The sequence below is a fragment of the Helianthus annuus genome, chromosome 13 (genome assembly GCF_002127325.2).
Source record: "Helianthus annuus cultivar XRQ/B chromosome 13, HanXRQr2.0-SUNRISE, whole genome shotgun sequence".
Lineage (NCBI taxonomy): Eukaryota > Viridiplantae > Streptophyta > Magnoliopsida > Asterales > Asteraceae > Helianthus > Helianthus annuus.
Window position 1 is genome coordinate 57,686,651 of NC_035445.2, and position 15,416 is coordinate 57,702,066.

Here is a 15,416-nt window from a genome sequence, read left to right on the forward strand (position 1 = left end):
TATATACCTTCGAGAGGATCATCGAGCAAGATGGGATTGATTTGGGGATGTCAGAGTTGGCTGAACTTTATGATCTCACCACCTTTGGTTCTCACCGGTACTTGTTGAAACGGAAAGCTGGGGAGGATCATCCAATCTTCAAGGTTACCAAGAATGATACCAACTGGAAACGTCGATTTTTCTTTGTTAAGAGGGATTCCATCCCGGATGGAAAGGATCTGCCCAAGGAATGGGCCACTCATGGTAGGGTAGAGGATCCTTGAAGGATCACTATCAGTCCTGTCTCTTATGATGAGGATCACTGATGTCTTTTCTTTTTTGCAGCTATCTCTGTTGCTCACTTAAAGTTGACCCCTGCTGCCAAAGAAAGAGTGTTAGCCTTCAAGAAGCTTAATCCTGAAGTCAGAAGCTTCCAAATCATTATCCAAGATTCTCAAGAGATATCCTCTGCATCTGCCACAATGTCAAGTAAGTATCCTCATAGAAAATAAGTTTTATGTGAAAGTATTTAGTTTAACAAGGGAACTTATCTTGTTTTTGAATTGTGTAGGTGCCGGAAAGTCTGCCAGGTCCGTTAAGTCTGCCTCCAAGTTTGGGATCAGTGACCTTGCCAACGTCACTTCCTCAAAGAAGAAAGCTCCCGCTGCTAGCCCTTCAGTCTCAGCTCCTAAAGCGTCCATTCGGGGCAAAGGAAAAAAGAGGAAAGCTTCTGACGAACTCCAAGGATTCCCTCTCCTTCGCCAGCAGTTTCTTGATTACGTGAATGAGGTAAGGATCACTGCCCCTGTAGGTTATCCGCCTATCATATTTTATGTATCCTGCTTTTCTTGAGGATCACCTGAGTCTGAGCTTGTCTCTATTCTCTTGTTTGCAGAAACTTGCTGAGATCGAAACTTATCTTGGCAATGTTGAGGACCAGGAGAGCCAGATTGCTGATCTTCAACAAATGGGCGTGCTAAAGGATCTCAAGATAGGAGATCTTGAGAAGGAGCTCCGGGTCATGAAGGCTGAGGCTGCTCAGAGGTTGATTGATATGGATAACGAGAAGCAGGAGATCACCCAAGATGCTAAGGTCTCCGCGGCAATTGCTATGTATAAGATTCAACTTCAGATGGCCGAGGAAGCTCAGGATCCTACCTTTGACAAAGGCTCGTGGGATGTTGAAGGTTGGAAGGCAAGGCTGGCAGACCTGGAGGACGAGGATGAGGCTGAGGAGATCCCCATGCTGGAAGGTGGTGATGCTGGCAAGGATCAGGGTGAAGCGAGTGGAGCTGGTGGTGATGGTGCAGCGAAGGTTTGAGCTGCAAGATTGGGCAATGATGGAAACTTCTAGACATAGCCGGAGCCCAATTTTTTTTGTTTAGTGGTTGTGATGTTTTTAAAACAATGATGGTCTGTATTTGAACAATAGTTTAGGGTTGAGGATCCTGGATCCTTTGAACAATAGGTAGGATTACAAAAGGTGGAGGGATCCTCTGTTTGGGGGATGAAGCCTTTGTGATCCTGCCGCTTCTATTTTCCTGCAAAAATGCTAAGACCGCATAGACAATGGACACCCTTTGCCAACCCATGTGGACGGGCCACGTTTTGCTGGTAGAAATGTGGGTTGGCAATTTTGACAACTTTTTTGAAAGGGTTAATGATCCTTTGGTTTAATAATATAACTTTAATCTTTCTGGCTTATCTTGTGTTGTTATCCTTTTTGATTTTCAATTGTTTTGACACATGTTTGTTTGAAAAGTTTGAGCAAATTATGTTTAAGAAATTTAGGATATGATCCTGGATCAAATATCCTATAATCGAAAGTTTCCAAGATAGTTTATTTTAAGGATCATAGGTTCAGTTGTCAAGGTCTAAAGTTTATTCAAATGAATAATGAAATTAAAAGTAGTTAAGGATCATACCTGAGGATCCAAGTTTGGATCCTAACCTTTAATTGGAACAACCGTAGGTAAAACTTTAATGGATAATAAGGATTAAGGATCCTTAATCGTTTAACTTCGAAAACCTGAAAAAATGGAATATAACTTGGGACTAAGCCAATATAAAAGATAAGTTAGTAACTGGGGACAAGCCCAAAGGATAACTGAGAATGATCCCGGAGGATCACTGGGGACAAGCCCAAAGGATAACTGGGGATGATCCCGGAGGATCACTGGGGACAAGCCCAAAGGATAACTGGGGGCAAGCCCAAAGGATAACTGGGGGCAAGCCCAAAGGATAACTGGGGACAAGCCCAAAGGATCGTATGTAAACTGGAGTATGGCCCTCTCTGGCAACTATCCAAACTTAGTGACATGAAAATGTCAAAACCTTAGCTAACGTGAAAACGTTAGAAACCTTAGGAACGGATGTATGGTGCGTCCACCATTATACGTAGGATCCCAAGTATAGCCAGTACGATGAGGTCGCCAGCCCCGAAAATGGGTACTGATCCCAAAGACATGAACTATATCAGGATCATCGTGCGCTGCTGGCGGAAACTGGGGATAATCCCAAAGATAACTGGGGTTGTACCCAAGGATCTGTGGTGCTTTTGGAGATCTTTGACGATTTGCTGAGGATACCTGAACTATCATAACTCAAATGGTTTGTGAGTAGAGGATGAAGGATACATGATCCTTATCCTTAGGCAAAAAGTAAGAAAATGCAATAGTTTTAGGATAAGCATATTACCAGAGTAAGGATCATCGATATCTCCAGGATCCTTCAAGGATACTTCAATGTAAGGATCACATGCAGGAAGGATCATGTTCACATGAAATATTTCTTTAAGTGAACAGCATTCCAGGCTCTTGGTAACAAGTTTCCTTCCATGGTTAGCAACCTGTATGCCCCCTTTCCTGCTTCAGCTTCAATCAAGTAGGGACCTTCCCATTTTGGTGCTAGCTTCCCGTCAGCAGGATTGATAGTATTTTGAAATGCTTTTCTCAACACCATATCTCCGACTTGGAACTTCCTTATCCTGACATTCTTGTTGTAGGCACCAGCCATCCTTTGTTGGTAGCTTGCCATCCTTATCCTAGCTAGATCCCTGTTTTCCTCAATAGTATCCAAATCCTGAGCTAGGATTGTAGCATTTTCTTCAGGATCACGAGCACTTGTTCTAGCAGTTGGGATCACCATCTCTGTTGGGATCACTGCTTCTGCCCCAAATACTAAAGAGAAGGGTGTTTGTCCGGTGGCATTCTTGGGAGTTGTCCTATCAGCCCATAGCACATAAGGTAACTCTTCTGCCCATTTCCCTTTCTTGGATCCTAGCTTCTTCTTCAGATTGTTGATGATGATCTTGTTGGATGATTCTGCTTGACCATTGGCTTGTGGGTGAACTGGTGTTGATGTGATCATCTTGATTCCCCAACTGTCACAAAAGTTAGTGGTTCTCCTTCCAATGAATTGAGAACCATTATCACATACAATTTCAGAGGGAATGCCAAATCTGGTTATAATGTTTCTTTTGATAAAGGATATAACTTCCTTCTCTCTGACTTGAGCAAAGGCTTCAGCTTCTATCCACTTGGAGAAATAGTCAGTCATGGCGAGCATAAATACTTTTCCACCAGGTGCTTTAGGAAGCTTGCCAACTATATCCATTCCCCATCTCATGAATGGCCAAGAGGATGGTATTGGGTGTAAGAATTCAGCTGGTTGATGGAGGATATTGCTATGTCTTTGGCAAGGATCACACTTTTTAGCATATTCTACAGCATCCCTTTTCATGGTTGGCCAGTAGTATCCTGTTCTAAGGATCCTTGAGAATAATGCCCTGCCCCCAGTGTGGTTTCCACAATCTCCTTCGTGGAAGTCTCTCAATACTTCTTCTATTTCAGGATCTTCAATACATCTTAAATATGGTCCTGCAAGGGATCGTTTATATAGCACATTATTTAAGATTGCAAATTGAGATACCTTAATCCTGAAAGCTCTAGGATTTTCTCCCGTTGGAATCTCCCCATGTTGCAAGTATCTCATGATCGGTGAGATCCATGATCCTGAATAAGATTGGGCTTCTTTACTAGGGATCATTGCAGTATCCTCTTCTATTTCCATGGCCACCTGATTTTCAATAGCAGGAGCCAGGATATGGATGATAGGGATACTTATATCTTCTGGAATCTTCAAGGATGATCCTAAGTTGGCCAATGCATCAGCTTCCGTGTTATCCTCCCTTGGTACCTGTGTTAAGCTAAAAGAAACAAAAGAGAGTGCCAATTCTTTGACTATCTCTAAATATTTGGTTAGTTTTTCACCTTTAACAGCATAGGATCCATTAAAGTGATTGGTGATCAATAATGAATCTACATATACTTCGAGATATCTTACCCCCATATCCTTAGCAATTTGTAAGCCAGCAATTAAGGCTTCATATTCAGCCTCATTGTTAGTTGCTTGGAACTCACAGGCTATGGAGTGGGGTATTATGTCCCCCTGTGGCGATTTTAGTAGGATCCCTAGCCCTATGCCTTTGATATTTGAGGATCCGTCAGTGTGTAGGATCCAAGGATCCTTGGTCTCATCCAGCTGCTGGACCTCCAATTCTGCTTCCTTTTGTAGATCACTACTGAAATCAGCCACAAAGTCAGCTAGTGCTTGAGATTTAATGGCTGTTCTTGGTTCGTATCTTATATCATGGGCACTAAGCTTCACTGCCCACTTAGCCATTCTCCCTGACATATCCGGTTTCCTGAGGACATTCTTAATTGGAAAATTAGTTTTAACAATAATAGTATGGGTTTCAAAATAATGCCTTAACTTCGTGGATGCCATGATTAATGCAAGGATAAGTTTTTCGAGGTGTGAGTACCTGGATTCGGCATCAAGTAGACTTTTACTTACATAGTAGATAGGATACTGTGTACCTTCGTGATCCTTAACAAGGACAGCACTTACAGCGGTTGAGGATACCGCTAGATATAAGGATAACACATCTCCTTTTTCCGGTTTTGCTAATGCTGGTGCTGAGGACATATACTCTTTTAGGGCTTGTAAAGCATTCTCATGCTTCTCAGTCCATTCGAACTTCTTATTCTTCCTTAGGATATCGTAGAATTCTTTGCACTTTTCTGAGGATTTCGATATGAACCTGTTCAAAGCTGCTATCCTGCCTGTTAGTCTTTGAACATCCTTGGCATTGGCAGGAGATTTGATATTTATTAATGCTTTGATTTGTTCCGGGCTTGCTTCAATGCCCCTCTGGGTTACCATGTATCCCAATAACTTTCCTGCCTTAACACCAAAATGGCATTTTGAAGGATTTAGTTTCATGTTATAATTATCAAGGATATCGAATGCTTCTTCCAAGTCCCTTAGGTGATCCTCAGCTTTCTTTGACTTGACCACCATATCATCTATGTACACCTCCATAGTTTTTCCAATTTGATCTTTGAACATCATATTTACCAGCCTTTGATATGTTGCACCTGCATTTCTTAGTCCAAAAGGCATGGCAATATAACAATATAAACCGGTTGGGGTCATAAAGGCTGTATCCTCTTGGTCAGATGGTTCCATCTGGATTTGTTGGAATCCAGATGATGCATCCATAAAAGTTAACAGTTCATGCCCCGCTGTTGCATCCACCATGGAGTCAATGTGGGGTAATGGGAAAGGATCCTTGGGACATGCCTTATTCAAATCAGTGAAATCGACACATACCCTCCACTTTCCGTTTTTCTTTTGGACAACAACCACATTGGCTAACCATTTAGGATACTTTACCTCTCTGATCATACCTGCTCGAAGTAGTCTCTCTACTTCTTCTTGGATAATGGCATTCCTTTCTGGTGCAAACTTCCTCCTTTTTTGATGGATTGGCTTGATAGACCTGTCAATGCCAAGTTTGTGAGTAATAATATCCTTAGATATACCTGTCATATCTTCATGTTTCCAAGCAAAGGTGGATTTTCTTCTTTTGAGGAAGGATATCATGTCTTCTTTCATTTTGCCAAGGATCCCTGATCCGATATAGATTTTTGATTCAGGATCACTAGGATCCAAGAGGATTTCATCTACATCTTGTTCCCTTGCCTCCAAGACGTTCCTCGGAGGATACTGTAATTGCTATTGCTCCCTTGGCTTCGAGGTTGGCTTCATGGATGAGGTATAGCAATCCTTAGCTTCTTGCTGGTCACTGTCGATCTTGATTATCCCCCATGGGCTAGGGAGCTTCACACATTGATGGTAGGTAGATGGAACTGCTTTCATGTCATGTATCCAAGGCCTGCCAAGGATAACGTTGCAACAAGATAAACAGTCAATAACACAAAATTTTTGGTAATTATGTAATCCTTCCACGTAGATTGGGAGTTTGATGTCCCCCAGAGTTTTCTTCGTTTCTCCACTGAATCCCACCAGCACGGAGGATCTTGGTGTGATGTCTGATTCTGGGATTCCCATCTTCTTCAAGACATCAAGCTGGATAATGTTCACTGAGCTTCCTCCGTCAATAAGGATCCTGCGGACAAAATGGTTAGAGATAAAGAGAGTGATAACTAAGCTATCATGGTGAGGATCCTGAACATTAATGCGATCATCCTCATCAAATGTTATCATCTTTCCTTCTGAGACGCTTGAGGTTCTAATAGGCCTTTCTCCATTATCCATTTTTGATTCTTTTGCATGTCTTTTGGCCGCTGAGAAGGATGTTCCACAAATGTCTGATCCTCCGGATATGAAGTTAATCACTTGTGCGTTTGCCGGAGGTGCTGGAGCCTTTTCAGGGATCCTTTCAGGATCCTGGGTCCTTTGCTTTTTTCTCCCCAATAATTCTTTTAGATGCCCCTTGCTTAGCAGGTATCCAATTTCTTTTCTTAAGGCTATGCAATCTTCAGTTAGATGCCCGAAATCCTCATGGTATGCACACCATTTGGACTTGTCTTTAGTCCCGGATGGTTTGTCATTCTTCCTGGGCCACCTAGCCTTTTCACCTAGATTCTGCATTGCAAGGATTAGTTCATGATTATCAACGGAAAAACAATATTCTGAGATTGGAGGATATTCTTCATCATCCTCTTCTTGGTCGACAGCATGCACGTTCTTGTTCTCGTTTCTATGGTAGGATTTGAACTTGTTGTTTTTGAAGGAGGATCCTTGCTTATCTGGTTTTGAGGATCCCACTTGTCTCTCCTGGATCCTCTTGTCATCCTCTAGCCGGATAAACCTGAGTGCTCGTGTTCTTACTTCATCTAAATTCCTGCAAGGTGTCATAACAAGATCATCATAGAATAATGAATCCTTAAGAAGTCCCATTTTGAAGGCTTCAACAGCCGTAGCCATATCCAAGTTGGGAATATCCAAGGATTCTTTACTAAATTTAGTTATATAATCCCTTAATGATTCATTATTATTTTGAGTTATCCTGTACAAATCACTAGTTAATTTTTCAAATTTTCTACTACAAGAAAATTGGTTATTGAGTAAATTAACTAAATTAGCAAATGAAGTAATAGAGTAAGGGGGAAGACTTAGCAGCCATTTGAGGGCTGATCCAGTAAGAGTAGATCCAAATCCTTTACATAGGCATGCTTCCTTCAATTTTTCCGGGATAGGATTGATCTCCATCCTTTCCCTGTATTGTGCTATATGCTCCTCTGGATCCGTTGTGCCGTCATACAACTTCATGGTAGGGATATGGAACCTTTTGGGTACCTCTGCATCACAGATTGGTGGTGCAAAGCGAGATACCTTGTGGCTCCCATCTGCAATCTCTGGGATAGGCTTGACTACCCCTGGAACACTTGAGATCATGTCCTTTAGTTTCTGTAGTTCCCTGGCCATAACATGATTGGTACCTGTATCCTGCATGAATCCATGGTTAGTGGTAGGATAATTATTTAAAGTGTTACCTCCCATTGGGTTTAAGTTAGGGAATCCATATTGCTGGGATTCTGGAACAACGGAGGGACCAGTGGAAGCAATAGTCTGCATTGGAATGAAGTCCCCTTGATGGACATCTAGACTTCCTGTTTGCAAACTTTTTAGGGATCCTGGCATCTGTAAGGATCCTGGTATCTGGGATGATCCTGGAACGAAGGAGGATCCTTGAACCTGGGATGATCCTGGGATAAAGGAGGATCCTTGGCCCTGGAATGATCCTGGGATAAAGTAGGATCCTTGAAACTGCTGTGCCCCCGGATAGGCTCCCGGATTCATGAAGGATCCCATATACTGAGGATAGGATCCTGCTGGCTGAAAATACGAGCCCGATGTCTGAGTCATTGCTGCTGACTCGAGATGTAATCCTCTCGTCTCCCCTGTGATCTGTACGTCTGGGATCCCTGATGGCTGAGAGGTGACCATTGGAGTCTCAAAACTCAAGGATTTTGGCATCAGTGGGGAATGATCCTCTGCCGCTTTCTTTTGTCTTTTGAGATCTCCAATCTCCCTGAGGATCCTGTCATTAGTTTCATCCTGCCGCTGCATACGATCCTTCATCTGCAAAATTAAAGCAAACACATCACTAGTACTGGGAATAGAAGAATTCATAGCAGAAGAAGATGGAGGTTTAGAGAAAGAAGGGGTTGGTCTCTTCTCAGCATTTCTCTGGGATCCTGCCGGTGGAGAAGGTAGAGTGGTTTGTGCTGAGGTGACTGCAGACATCGCCGTGGAGGTGTTCTTCAATGATGAAGCCATGTAACTCTTTGAAATGATTTCGAACAAAAGATTTTCTTTATGAATGAAGCACCAATTGCCCCACGGTGGGCGCCAAACTGTTTTGGTCAAAAATCACACAAGGATAATGTAACCAAACTTTATGTAAATGGGGTATGATGCTTGGTTAGCTATGATAGTAAAGGATCACTTCTGTGATAAAGATGCAAAGACACAATGATTTATACGAGGAAAAAGCCCTTGATCAATGTATGATCTCCGGCATAAAAAACCTCGGGTGATGGCAACTACCGATCACCAATTTCAATATAACAAAAATGTAGTTACAACTTCGGATGATAATGAGCTGAGTACAAGGATCACTGAGTGTCTAAGTGTTGAGAGTTGTGTCGTATGTTGTGTGTGTTCTTCCGAATGAGGAAGATGGGTATTTATACATGTGTAGGTAACTTATTTTAGGTAGATAGACCACTAATCAGCTCATTACCCCTTTAGAAATAAAGATAATCTAGCCTAAATTGCTGCCCTTAGATCAAGCCATGTTTCCATATCCGGCACAACGTTCATCTTCAATTCAGCTCTTGCCATATTTATAAAAGCGCGTCCCTGGATCATGATATGTAGGGCATATCCTGCTAGATATTCCTGCAAAATAATATTGTAGTAATCGAAAATGACCGTTAGTATAAGGATCACCATATCGTCCCATGATCCTGATCCTGAAGTCTGGCTGAGGATCACTATCTGCCAAAGAAACAAGGATCACTTGTCAGGATCACGTATAAGGATCATTTATAGTAAAATCCAGCCCCAACACTTCCGCTACTTAAACAGTGTTTGGTTTTGGAACATCAATCGTATCTATTATTATTAAATGCTATGTTTGATATGATTGATGGCTTGATCCTGGTCAGTCACGCCTCCAAGCGGTGGTACTCCGCGTGTGGGATTTTGGGGGTGTGACATAGGATGTTCAGATCATGTGAGTGGTGGGCACAACACTTAAAGCCATTAATCCTCGTTGTTAGGACCAAGGGACACAAGAGTGATAGATCTATTTGGGTGTAGCGAGCCCACACCCGTGAGGCTGGGGAGGCCCATAGAGGTGACTGTGTCTTACAGCCGAGGCCCGGTACAAATTTGCAAGGTTTGAGTTTTCCTGCATCACTTCACACATACCAGTGGCTTTGCAACCCAATGGTGATCTCTTTTCCTTAATTGCTACATACCAGGAATATTTATACTTTGGGACGTACTTTAACGATTTATAAACATACTCACTTTTACATGAACTCGCTCAACTTTTGTTGATTTTTCAAATTACATGTATTTCAGGAAATTAGGGATCTGGCAAGGTATGCTATGTCATCAAGCTGCGTAGGAGAAATGATGTCATCCGAGTTTAGGGATTATGACTTTTGCCTGGACGAGTCACAAGTCTTAAACTGTGTTTTTAATTCATGTCTTATGGTTGTGTCGTATGAAGAATATTTTTATTATGTCATGTTGTAATTCCGTTGCATGTGTCGACTTTTGAAAACAACGTTATCGTGTTTTATCTTTTAAAACTTGAATTAATGGATGAACATCATGGTTTTATTTTCATTTAGCATTGTTGTGATTATGCTAAGGTATTAAGAAGTCACACCAAATAAACCCACGCTTCCGCAAAGCCAGGGTGTGACACCTTTTGAGACATATGATTATCAATTGTTACTAAGCCATTTGATTGCTTCCAAAACTACATCGGGGGGTATCAGAGCTTTGGTTCTCAAATGGATCAACGTGATAGCGATTACTCTCGTGTCCGTAGAATCGCCGACCGAGGCAACGGTAGAGATGGTCTCGATTCACGTGCTCGTGGTGAAGATCAACGCCGTGTTCGTAGAACTGCCGACGGCAACGGCAAAGTTGATCCTGACCCACGCAATCTCAATATCAAGCGACTCCGGAAACGAGTTAGAGATCTCGAGTTACAACACGAGATTAGACGACTCAAGCAAAGGATCCAAAATCTCGAGGACTCTTCGTCATGTAAGGAAACGAAACCGGAAGAACCTGTGAGGGACAAGTTATCCGGGGATGAGGAGCATCCTACCAATGACGACACTATCTTTGATTCTTCTCCTATGTATGATGAATATGAGGACGAGGAATGGTATTCTTGGGCATCCAGTGATGGTTTAAATGAAACAGTGGGATTTGGCAGGAAATCTCGAGCTAAAAATCTATCTGATTATTAAAAGATGAGTAGTGCTGACATTATTAACGAGAATTATGGTGATGAAGCGATTTCCAAGTTTTGTACAGGAGTATTGAAAGTGTTGAAGGTGGTGGTTCTACGGTGGTGATGGGTGGTTCGGCGACTACCTATTAGATTCGATGTGCTTCTACGGTTTCCATCCTTTATGCCGAAAAAAACTATAGGCTCGGATGTTGACCCAAGGATTTTGCAATTTCAAATGGAATGGGATTTTTCGAATATTCAAAAGACAACGGTAATATCATGCAATCATGTGCATGTAGATAATATCCTTAAACATGGTGGGGCATATATACGTGTAAAAGCTTCTCAAATTGAATCATGTTAAATATTTAAATAAAACTAGTATTTTGCTCGCCGCGCGTTGCGGCGGCGCATGACGGGTGGAAACGTATAGTAAGACAAAACACGATTCGTAAAACGCAGTACGTAAAAGACAATTACAAAAAAAAGTGTAAAACATAAAGGTAGACACAAAGTGTAAAACACAATGCCTAACACATTTCGTAAAACACAATGTATTGGCATTTGGAAAAGTAGGAGTTATAGTCTAGCGGTTACAATTGCATTTTTTTTTAAAAGTTGGGCAGTGTAAAAATGGAGTAATAGTGCAAAGGGTAAAAAACAAAGTCTAAAAAATACAGTGTAAAAGTATAGGGGTGGTAGCGAAAATGTGTAAAAGATGAGGGGGTGTTGGTGGAAATATAAAAGAAGAGGGTTGGTGGCGTAACTGTGTAAGAGCTAAGGGGGTGATGGTGGAAAACCAAAGTAGAGGGTTGGTGCTGACAAAGTTTGAAAGACGAGGTTGTGGTTTTAGAAATTCTAAGTAGAAGGTTTAGAGTCTAAATTTGCCATTTTATGAAACTTTAAAGATACCAAAATCAAAAAGCTAAAATTGTAATATCGTTAAAGTACGGAGGCCGGAAAGCAAAGCCAGTGAAAAATCCACCGACTTTGTCTTTTAAAATTGTATACAATTAGAAAGTTTTAAATGAGTTGGTGGATCAATTTTCATACAACACAAAACAAATTGTAAAGGTCCACTTCTGGTTAATCCCATTAGCCCATTACATTTAAGTAATGCAGGTCTTTGACTTTCTAGGACATGTAAACTTTCGGTGGAGCAGCAGCATACAAATAATGTCATTGAGCATTTTCATGGTGAGCCTACAATGCCAATAAGCCCAATAACGAAATGCAACAAAAAAACTGATGGATTTATCGGTTTGGCGAGCCTAAATAAAATAATAAAATCGGTGGACTATAATGCTACTCAAATCCAGTTTGATACTATTCATTTGCTTGTTTGTGATCAAAATGTTTCTTCAAAAGGTGCAAAAAAATGGAACAAGAAACAACCCAATGCTCCATTCAATCTAGGTGGTACAACTCTTGAGTTAGGCGAGATGACTCGTAAAGTTAGGATGTATAGGTGGCTCATAATGTTAATAATAAACCGGCTAGGGATTGATGTTCCTTTTGATCCGGGTGGCTTTGGGTCTGAAGGCAAAACTCGAGGACGACTTTTTTCGAAGACCGGGAGTATAATGCAGGGTTATCTACGAAATTAAATAGAAGATTATTTTTATTATCTAATATTTGAATTTCTTATTTTATGTTTATTTAGTTTTTGATTGAATTGAATTTATAAGAACTTTGTTCTTGAACCTTTTGGTTCCTTTTGAGACGTATGATTATCAATTGTTACTTATTCATTTGATTGCTTCTGAAACTGCATCATAAATTCTCTTCTGCATTTATCACGTTAAGAGTATTTTGTATGTTAAGACACATTTATACAATAACTTAACACTATATCTTATATGAAACACATTCATGTGGAATTTAGTAGCACATATCAAAAAGTTATTATCAGTTAGATGTAGTTTTTTACTTATAAGTATTAGGTGATGATACTATTTTTTTTGTCTAAATATTCCTTGATGATCGAACATGTTATGTGGATTAAGAATGTGAGAACGTTCGAGTGCCTTGTTATATTGTAACACGTGTCAGGGGAGCAACATTAGTTGATGTTTTTCAACTAGTATTGGACCCATTAGAGACAAGCGTAACCCAAAACCAACTTATGCTCACGTTAAATTGAAATCAAAAGTACAAACCATGATGCTAAAAAACGAAAACTAAACAAGGGCCTCGAGTTTTTGTTTCACTTTAGGCTCTATAATGATTGAGTACCCCCTTATTATCCCCCACTATGAACGCTAATGGATAGCATTCTGCGAGTATCATCCCTCAAAAGAGAACATTATGCAACATTCGAAGGGCTCTCCATGAACATCATTGTGAGAATGTAATGTCTAGAAACTGAGTAAAGTGTGTGGGCATCAAACGTGTTTTCGTAGTTACAAGTAGTCTTATGATGCAAAATGAAGCGATGGCTATTCAAACATTGTTTGTTCGTCAAATACAACTTTTAGTTTACTAGTCTCAAACGTTCATTTGTTCATCAAATACACCTTCCAATATACCAATTAAAGCACCCTTTACCATATGTGCTTCATACATGTTTCATATGTGCTTTTTTTTTTTATGCTAACACGTTTATAAATGCACATACATTCTATTATTGTAAAGATTTTATTCCATCATCCTACTATGTGCAATGGAATTGTCCCCAAATCAAGATACAGTGGCGGCTTTGAAGGTGTGCGGGGAGGACCTTCGCACAAGGCCCGTGATTTCGAGAGGCACGCGATTTAAAAAAAAAAGATCCGATATATATATGTTATTTTTTAAATAGTAAACACATACCAATTTCAATATAGGCCCATTTACAAATTATTTTTTACGGTTTAAAATTTAGCCCACTCGGCATTAGGTTTATTGAGCCCAATACTAATTTGATGTTTTTTTACATAATAGTAAAACATTACGGAATGACACATTTTTTCAAGCTCGAACAGGGTACATGAATTCTCATATATGCCTCTGTCAAGATAGGTCTACTTTGAGTTCTGACCTAATGCATTCCCTATATCTCAAATAAATTATCGAAATTATAAGTCGTTAAATAGATGTTGAGTTGTTTATGTCCATGTGTTTTGCGGATTTTATAAAACATTTTATACATTACTTATTTATGCATACATGTACACATATAAAAAAAGTACACTTCGCTAATTCTGATGATAATAAAAAAAGATTAAGATGTTATATAACTGATAAATAAAAATACTTGTATCTTCATTTAACCTTTGGTCGGTCAACTTCAAGTGTTGTTTTCTTTTTCGCTTGGACCTTAGGGGATATCTTCTTAGTAATTCCTTCGACTGTTTTTCTTGCGTTATTTCGCGTGTTGCATTCGACATAAAACCAGACAAGATGATTGGATTGGAGTTAGTTTAACAACACATGTTATGCAAAGGTAACAGATAGAATTCAAAAAAGAATTGATGTGTGAACGTACTGATTTACGCTTTGATGAAGAAGAAATAGGGATTTTGGATTCGCTGACAAGGTTAGGCATCAGGATACCTGGCACTCTCCCCAAATTTCAAGTTATTGGCTCGACAGGAAAGCGGAATTATAGTGTAAAACTGGATTTTTGATAGAAAATCCTGCACATTAAACTAGAGAAAAAAGTTATAGATAATAGTTTCCTATAGCGCTAAGAACCATTGGTAACAAACATTAAACAACCTCTTTACGATCACAGTCGCTGGTTAGCCGTATACACATAAACATACTATCAACCAAACGCTTATCACATCTCATAAGCTTGTATATGTGGTATACGAATAAGTAAGAATCAAAACCTTTATTAATTGGCTAGACCAAAAGAGACATAGTATTCTAGGTAGAGTTACACAAGAAAACAAATCAATCAGATCTTTATTGCTCTACATTTAGGCCGGAGGGTGTGGGAGGGCGCCACCCCGCCACCTCACCACCGATAGCGCCCTCGGGGCGCCACCACCCATGCCGACCAATTTAAAGGGGGGGCGCCATGGGTCTCTCGCCAGCACGGTAACGAGCAACTTTTGAGTGGATCGATGAAGGATTGGTTTGGGGGGGGGGGGGGGGGAGGGGCACCATAGTTTAAAGAGGGGCTTTACCCCATACCCTGCAAGTTAAGGGAATGGACCTTAAAGCCTCCTGTCTGACGTGGACGTGACGTGGAGTGATAAAGCCCCTAGGGGCTTTATCCCACACCCTCCAGGCTTATAATTAGGGGGTGCTAAACAGTTCGTATTCGCGGATTGAATCCAAACCGAACTCGAAATTGTGTCAGACACACGAACCTGAAGTCCCAACATGACACAAATGTTCGCGGGTTGACATAAACATGATCCGCTTAACCCGGAAGTTTATAATTTTATACATATTTTATTAAGTTATACAGATGTGTTGCTTCAATTGCTTTAGTTTCTGAGTTTGCAGTTCCAATTTGAAGCATGCTTCATAAGTATTTTGGAAGGGATTTGAGTTTTAGACTTTAATTAATCAATTCTATTACAAGAAACAAGCGTTTTCTTATACTAATTGAGAATATGAAGAAATGAGCTATTTTACACAGTTT